Source organism: Mytilus trossulus, chromosome 1 (genome assembly GCF_036588685.1).
Source record: "Mytilus trossulus isolate FHL-02 chromosome 1, PNRI_Mtr1.1.1.hap1, whole genome shotgun sequence".
Taxonomy (NCBI): domain Eukaryota; kingdom Metazoa; phylum Mollusca; class Bivalvia; order Mytilida; family Mytilidae; genus Mytilus; species Mytilus trossulus.
Genome location: NC_086373.1, coordinates 29571757 through 29580608, shown reverse-complemented (window position 1 = coordinate 29580608; position 8852 = coordinate 29571757). Strand labels below are relative to the sequence as shown.

Genomic DNA, 8852 nt, shown 5'->3' with positions numbered 1-8852 from the left:
TTGACAGAAAGCAGACACAGCAAGTTTGAATTTATGAATAGCTTGCTATGCAACCATCGAGTAACGTGAAAAAAAGTTGAAATTTAATTTGTAGTACTATCCAAAGACTACAGATTGTATGGATATGAACTGGTTCTGTGAGGGCGCTAAAATACCTTTTTCATGAATTGTTCTTCTAGAATATTTCCGGTCTCAATTTGACTTATACACAAGGCAGGATATGTACAATGACTGTTGCAATTGAAGGATTAACATTGAAGGACTGTTAATATTTGCATGTCCAGAATAGGTGGCAACTACCATATACTACATTGAAAATGGTTTCATCTCTGACCTTTTCAGACTTTTAGAGGTTTAGAAGTAAGGGAAAGGAACATGATGAGAACAATTTCAAAATTTATGTTTTTCTAAATTAAGAAAAGACATATGAATTTTAACTTTGAAAAGAAGAAATAAGAATATTACCATACAATATTTAATGGGAAATACCTGAACGTATAAGATGTGTGCATGCTGATTTTTATTTACGAATGATGTCCTTGTACCATGCAAAGTCAAGATAAAATTAGTAAATTAATATATGATACAGCAAATAATACAAGACTAACCTCTTTTATTATTCTTAATCTTAGTTTCTTGTGTATAATTTGGAGTTCATTGGGGCGTTCATTATCACGGAACAAGTATATATATTTGTGTAGGGGCAAGTCGAAGGACGCCTCCGGGTGCGGTAATTTCTTGCTGTATTGAAGACCTAACTCAGTCTACAGGTTCCTGACTAGGTAAAGGCGAAAAAAAAAAATGCGGCGGGGTTAAACATGTTTCTGAGATTTCAACCCTCCCCCTATACCTCCAGCCAATGTAGAAAAGTAAATGCCTCACAATACGCACATTCAAATTCAGTTCTAATTTTAGAAGATGTAACCAAAGAAAAGTCTGATTTTAGAAGAAGTAACCAAAGAAAATAAACAATAATAAATAACAACAGACTACTAGCAGTTAACTGACATGCCAGCCTTACTCTACAATTACGTGTAAACTGATTGAAAGAATATGTCTTTATCATATGAATATCAGGCCCAATCCTTAACAGATATTTAACTAATTTTTTGGGGGGTCATTTTGACAGCTATATATATAACAACTTTATGCTTTATTGTTTCAAATTTGAGACATAATTCAAAATACAAAATAAGAAAGTAACGGATTATATATAATTATAAAAATTCTAGACGATCCAGTACATAGTAAATTTGCTGGTTGATCCTTTTTATACACTTCTATATAAATATGTTTATTTTAAAGCATCCTTTAATATAGATATTTCAGCTGATCTGTAACTAGTCCATCAAATTAACAGATTTTGAGTTGATGTTTATACGAATTCTATATACAGAATGAACACAGCCATGTATCACATCACTATTGGTGACGATAAATCTGTTGTAAAATTGTCACTGGCTAAGACGTATATATCCATATGACTTCAAATAAGTGAATCTAAACAATCAAAGATGGCTATACTAGGACACCTGAGGAAATATGTAGTACTCCGAATAGATGGATGTCTATTAATTTGTAAACGAAATTGTTGCAATGACTTTTTTATTCAAATAAACAGACCCCAGATAACAGAAAGAATGGCAAAAATAAAGAGTGCTTTGCTTACAGCGGTTTTATTAATCTTTTGTTTTTATATCAATATAATTATAAAAATCGTCTTATGGATGCACTCCTTAATCTTGCAAGTTTTCACAGTGCTTCACTCTTGGGATCATTTTGGAGCATTATATACTTCACTGTTGCCTTGTTGGTAGGTGTCCAGTAGCAAATATTTCATGTATATTTAGAGTAAACGAAAAAAATATTGCAATTAACTATTATTGTACAGTTTAGTTTATTGCTAAATTAGCTGTGTCGTTGGTTCGTTAGTTTTCTCTCTCAAATGGTTTTACAGTTTCATCTCTGTGCATGTTAAAGCTGACTATGCAGTATCAGCTTTGCTCATTGTTTAAGCCGTACGGTGACGTATAATTGTTTTTTTTTTGTGTCATTTGGTCAATTTTGGAGAGTTGTCTCATTTGAAATCATACCATATCTTTATTTTTTGATAGCACCAGGGCTTAAACAGAAAAAAACAACAGACAAACAACAGTACACAAAGAAAGTCATGGAATACTGAACCCCGAAAAAACCACCAAGGGTGATATCAGGTGCTACTGAACTGTAAACTGGTCCTAGTTAACGTATGCCCTCCTGTGTTTGTGAAAATAGTAACCAGAGCAAAAGTATAAGAGATAGGTCATATTCAAGATGAACAAATAAAATTAACGAAGAGAGTTTCCCCCCCCCCCCCCCCCAACACACTTGGAACTATTGGTTTGATGGCTTTCTGGTTAGCAGCAATGAAATATAAGCCCTGGAAGATATGGGTTACTTCTTTCTTCCTAAGGCATAAGTAAAATATATAGAACAGAACAAGTCTCCAAAAGAGGAGCACAGTTAGTTCCCATCGGAATGCAGTGTTTATTGAATGTACAGCTCATGGTTAGATGTCCTTACCCTGGGGTTATCTGCTAGATTGTCATTTCTTAAACACAGCTTACAACTCATATAAGGTCATGTAAATACAAAGGTATATACATCAGTTGCTATATTTAAAATTTGTCTGATTTTTAAACTTGGTTCTGTTGATTCATTAATTGGGTACTAAAATCCAATTTTATACAGGATCAGCCTTCATTACAACCATTAACAAAGCACAGGCTGATAAATCCAATTTTATACAGGATCAGCCTTCATTACAACCATTAACAAAGCACAGGCTGATAAATCCAATTTTATACAGGATCAGCCTTCATTACAACCATTAACAAAGCACAGGCTGATAAATCCAATTTTATACAGGATCAGCCTTCATTACAACCATTAACAAAGCACAGGCTGATAAATCCAATTTTATACAGGATCAGCCTTCATTACAACCATTAACAAAGCACAGGCTGATAAATCCAATTTTATACAGGATCAGCCTTCATTACAACCATTAACAAAGCACAGGCTGATAAATCCAATTTTATACAGGATCAGCCTTCATTACAACCATTAACAAAGCACAGGCTGATAAATCCAATTTTATACAGGATCAGCCTTCATTACAACCATTAACAAAGCACAGGCTGATAAATCCAATTTTATACAGGATCAGCCTTCATTACAACCATTAACAAAGCACAGGCTGATAAATCCAATTTTATACAGGATCAGCCTTCATTACAACCATTAACAAAGCACAGGCTGATAAATCCAATTTTATACAGGATCAGCCTTCATTACAACCATTAACAAAGCACAGGCTGATAAATCCAATTTTATACAGGATCAGCCTTCATACAACCATTAACAAAGCACAGGCTGATAAATCCAATTTTATACAGGATCAGCCTTCATTACAACCATTAACAAAGCACAGGCTGATAAATCCAATTTTATACAGGATCAGCCTTCATTACAACCATTAACAAAGCACAGGCTGATAAATCCAATTTTATACAGGATCAGCCTTCATTACAACCATTAACAAAGCACAGGCTGATAAATCCAATTTTATACAGGATCAGCCTTCATTACAACCATGAACAAAGCACAGGCTGATAAATCCAATTTTATACAGGATCAGCCTTCATACAACCATTAACAAAGCACAGGCTGATAAATTCAGTTTTATACAAGATCAGCCTTCATACAACCATTAACAAAGCACAGGCTGATAAATCCATTTTATACAAGATCAGCCTTAATGGCAACCATTAACAAAAGAAGGCCTGATATGTGCCCAATCTAAATAAAAGTAATCAACATAGGTTTAAGGCTGATAAAATACCATTCTATACCGGATTAACATTTATTCAACCGTCAAAATGAGTAAATCTTAATTATTAAATTGTGCAAAGTAGACAAAAAAGCATTAAATTTTTAATGGAAAGATTATGAATATTACAAAACATATATTAGTATACAAAATACACAAATTATATAGTTTAAGCTGTATAGCTTAAACACTTCAAAGCTTTAAACATATAGATTGTGAAAGTAGACAGCTATGAATGACAGGAAAGTTCTAATATAAACAAGTTGGATAATGTTTATCTTGTGTAAGGAAGGAACAAAGTAGTGAATACTGATGGCAATACTATAATCTGAAGGTAAAATATAATGAATGTGGAATATGTAGTTATGTTTAATTTCCTTCACCAAACTTAATAGACTGAAACCAACTTATGGGTACAAGTTATGGAATGGCAGTAAAAAAAATCTGATAGTGTGTATGGGCAGCTGTAACTAATTTATGACAATTACAAAATACAAATAGACATTTATCAAATGAACACACAAATAATACAAATCAAATTAATGTTTTTTTACAAAACAACCAGCAGGTATGAAAGGTCACTCCAAGCAAAAACATGAGAACAGAAGGCATCACATTATCTACTTAAAAAGTGTAACTGGTTTAATCAATATGAATTATTATTAAGAAGAACAGGGAATCAACATTTAAGGTGAAAATAGAATTTGGAAAACCATAGAAGCAAGACAAAAAAAATAAAAAAATTATAAAGCTGTCTAAAATATTGAAGAACATAAGTGAATACCTAAAATATGTTACAGTAAATGTAAAAACTAAAGTCCATGAAAAGACAAAAATACCAGTTTATGCTACAATTGAAAGTTTCATATATAACATATGTAATATGTAACGTTAATGGTGTTCATTAAGATAATAAAAAATGAGGCTTTTGAAAAATACACATCCATTAGTCATACCTTTCTGATTACCCATAACCAAGACACAAGATTCAAAGTCTTATTATCCTCAGAAACAAAAGTGTACAAGAGGTCATAATATACATACATACATAAATAGACAAAATATCTGTACAGTAATGACAATACAATTATGAAAAACATGTATATACAACAACAGAAAACAGACTATTTATTATTTGAACTTGGAACTATTTTCAATAATGGAATTTGCTTGATTTCTTGTTATAGAATTTTTTGATAAATGGCATGTTTTTTCTTTCATGAAATGTTCTGTGCTGCGCACACAACACTTTCTATCAATACAAAGAAAATAGTATATTTTCAATAGAATGCACTGTACCGTAACCAAAATACATTGTCCGGAAAGTTTTATTAATCGCTCAAACCCAAAAAAACATGGAATGTAATAAAAAAAAAAATAAACACAAGAAATTATGGAAATTCCATAATTAAAAATAATTCCAAGTTCAAATAATAGCCTGTTAGGAGCTAACACACAATAAACCAATGCTATGCTAACCCATAGGTAACCTAATTAAATAGTTGACAAAATTGATCACTCATACAATTGTAGTGCACATATATAAGTACCAATATTATATATTAAGAAAAAAAATTGTCAATTGCTTGCGCCAATGGAGATATCTGCTTTTCTGCTGTCTACAAAACATAAAAAAGATATGTCTCAATAATAATAGTTTATAATGTCGATGAAAAAGATTTTAATATTTAAGCTAGTTTTTTATGTTCATATTATCTTTTTTCCATTTTTCCAATGACAAAGATCATTTTCATCTGCAGTTATATTTCTTTATATTTGTATTGAATAATCATGGCTGATTGTCAATATCCAAAGTCAGTAATGAAATCAATCAGAATGTGCTTATGTCAGGTTTTTTTCATTGGATTATCAAGGCATTTAAAATTAAGTCTGCAGTTCAATTTTTACGGTTGTGTAATGCTTCAAAAGTAACCTTTTATACCTTAAATTAACACAAATAGATAGTTGAATCTGTATTGATATATAATCAAATTACTTATTTTTTTCCTGAACAGATTCTTACATTATACTCTTCTTTGGATGTGCTCTTTCCCTCCACCTCAGTCTCTACCTCTATTTCTTCATTCTCAACCTACAGATTTCATAAAATTAGTTTCTTTTAGATTTCATTGAAAAAGAATGTATACAGAATAAATAGTATAAAATATGTGAAAGTTGGAACTGTCGACTGATGCTACCTGAAATGAAGTACTTTTTTATCATCTATTTTTAATTTTTTTATTGAATAATCATGGATGATTGTCCATATCCAAAGTCAGTAATGAAATCAATTAGAATATGCTTAAGTCAGTTTTTTCTTAGGATTATCAAGGCATTTAAAATTAAGTCTGTTGTTCAATTTTTATGGTTGTATAATGCTTCCCCGCTTCATACGAAATGTACTTCGGTCAAAGTCTTTACACCCAAATAAATTTACAAAAAGAAACATTCAATTCCAAATAATCAAATTACTTATTTTTTTCCTGAACAGATTCTTACATTATACTCTTCTTTGGATGTGCTCTTTCCCTCCACCTCAGTCTCTACCTCTATTTCTTCATTCTCAACCTACAGATTTCATAAAATTAGTTTCTTTTAGATTTCATTGAAAAAGAATGTATACAGAATAAGTAGTATAAAATATGTGAAAGTTGGAACTGTCGACTGATGCTACCTGAAATGAAGTACTTTTTTATCATCTATTTCTAATTTTTTTATTGAATAATCATGGATGATTGTCCATATCCAAAGTCAGTAATGAAATCAATTAGAATATGCTTAAGTCAGTTTTTTCTTAGGATTATCAAGGCATTTAAAATTAAGTCTGTTGTTCAATTTTTATGGTTGTATAATGCTTCCCCGCTTCATACGAAATGTACTTCGGTCAAAGTCTTTACACCCAAATATATTTACAAAAAGAAGCATTCAATTCCTAAAAAATCAAATTACTTTTTTTTTTCCTGAACAGATTCTTACATTATACTCTTCTTTGGATGTATTTTCTCCCTCCACATCAGTCTCTACCTCTATTTCTTCATTCTCAACCTACAGATTTCATAAAATTAGTTTCTTTTAGATTTCATTGAAAAAGAATGTATACAGAATAAATAGTATAAAATATGTGAAAGCTGGAACTGTAAAATGATGCTACCTGAAATGAACTACTTTCTTCCCCCCCCATAAAAATCTACAGCTTGTTTGCTGTAATCATTTGTACATTTTAAGTACTATAAATTTAAACAGTTTATTTTTAGTACTGTATTAATATTGAGTAGTTCAACGAAATACACATAAAAGTAGATTCCTAAGTTCAATGACTAAGAACTCTACACAAGTGAACTGATAAAAATTATCTTCTGGATATGCATATATACATGGAAATCTGTTGTGTGGTTTCAGAGGAGTTGTGATGACAAGAACAGGACTGACAGACTTTCAGATGGAGAGACAGATAGACAGACAGGTCTTCAACATTGTACCCTCTAGAACTTTGTTGCATGGGGTAAATAATCATTATTTATCTCAATTTTTTAATGAAAGCTATGAATTTCAAATATATTTTCTTACTTTATCTTGGGCATCTTCTTCATCCTTTGCTTGCTCTTTTTTTATTTCCTTTTCTTCTCTTACTACTGGTGTAATCTAATCATATTGTAATTGTTAAAATAAAATTGGAGTGATTTTCAATCTGCCAGAAACTTGATCAATTCATTATATATCTTAAATGAGATATATTCTCTTCTATTTAATATATCTCTGATCTTATGGTACTCAATAATCTGGGTCATATTGATCATTTTGTGTAAAATTATTTTTTCAAATAGATGTATCTGTAATGTTTTTTCTGACTGTAAGAGATACTTTTTCTGTTTGGTTTTGTTTAATATACTTACATGCTTCTTCTTTTAAATCTGATATTAATAATGTGTTTTTTTTTAAACATATAATGAAGAATGAAGACATTTTAGAATAACAGACAATTGATGACCCATACCATAAAATATTTGGACAATACATTATGCATTTGACCTTTGTGTTGTAGCAAAGCAAAGTGAAAATAAAGCTAGGAGAAAGAAAAAATGCAATTGGAGAGATAGAAGGGTGTCAGATCACAGTTACATTCAAAATTAGTAGAGAAATTGACAAAGCCATTATCTAAAGTGAAAATCAGACAGCAGTACACAAAATACAGATTTAAATATATACAAGTGAAAAGGAAACCACCAAATACCTAGAATAACCTCACATGGAAGTTAGGAGGTTAAGTTAAAGGTGACATGAATATGGCTTCAATGCAAGTCAATAATTCATAATTACAATGTACTTGATTTTGTTTTGACCAATTTTGATCGCACAAAATGCTTATTACAAATCATTGATTAAAAATTAATCACAATTTCATTATTACAAATTTTATTCATTACCTTAAGTAGTTGTTACTTTATCATATGGTACAAAAATCATTCCAAAACATCAATTCATGTTGGCCCCAGGCGACTTTTAAAATGTAGATATCATTGAAAAAGCCCAAAATTATCTCCCTTTGGTGCAAAATTGCAATTTTTGGCATTAAAATTGAAATATCTTTTTCAACTCATCGGTGACCTATTTTTTGTTGTTGTTGTTTTCAAATAAGCTGTACATACAGTAAATAATTGTAAAATCAAAGCGATTTCTGTAATTTAGTTCTTTTTTTATTTTGCTATTTCTGCTATTATTTCACCAGAAAAAAGGACCTTAACAAAAAATGCATGCTTCTTTTGAAGGCAAATTGTGAGTGAAAATGAATGGTGGCCCCATTTGCCATTTTTTTTATTTCATTTTGCTATTAAGTATAAGATAAAGTTCATTTATAGAAAAATATAGAGAAATCTAGGTTTTAAATTTTCAGGAAGTAAATAAAGTAATAATGTATGCAATTTCAATATAAAGAATAAAATGACCCTTGAATCTCCTCATATAAAATGGTCATAAAAAAAAA

General features: G+C 30.6%; 1 protein-coding gene and 1 long non-coding RNA gene across 7 annotated transcripts in view; one reads left to right on the top strand and one right to left on the bottom strand.

Annotated features, from left to right (window-relative positions):
* The window catches only part of LOC134721039 (membrane-associated guanylate kinase, WW and PDZ domain-containing protein 1-like), a 122134-nt gene that overhangs the window by 28124 nt on the left and 85158 nt on the right, over positions 1–8852 (top strand). The gene's annotated exons all lie outside the window — the stretch shown is intronic.
* LOC134707438 (uncharacterized) lies at positions 5901–7521 on the bottom strand. Its single transcript, XR_010105711.1, has 3 exons — positions 7439–7521; positions 6848–6916; positions 5901–5963 (listed from the first exon to the last, which is right to left on the bottom strand). It is a non-coding gene; the product is annotated as an uncharacterized LOC134707438 (long non-coding RNA).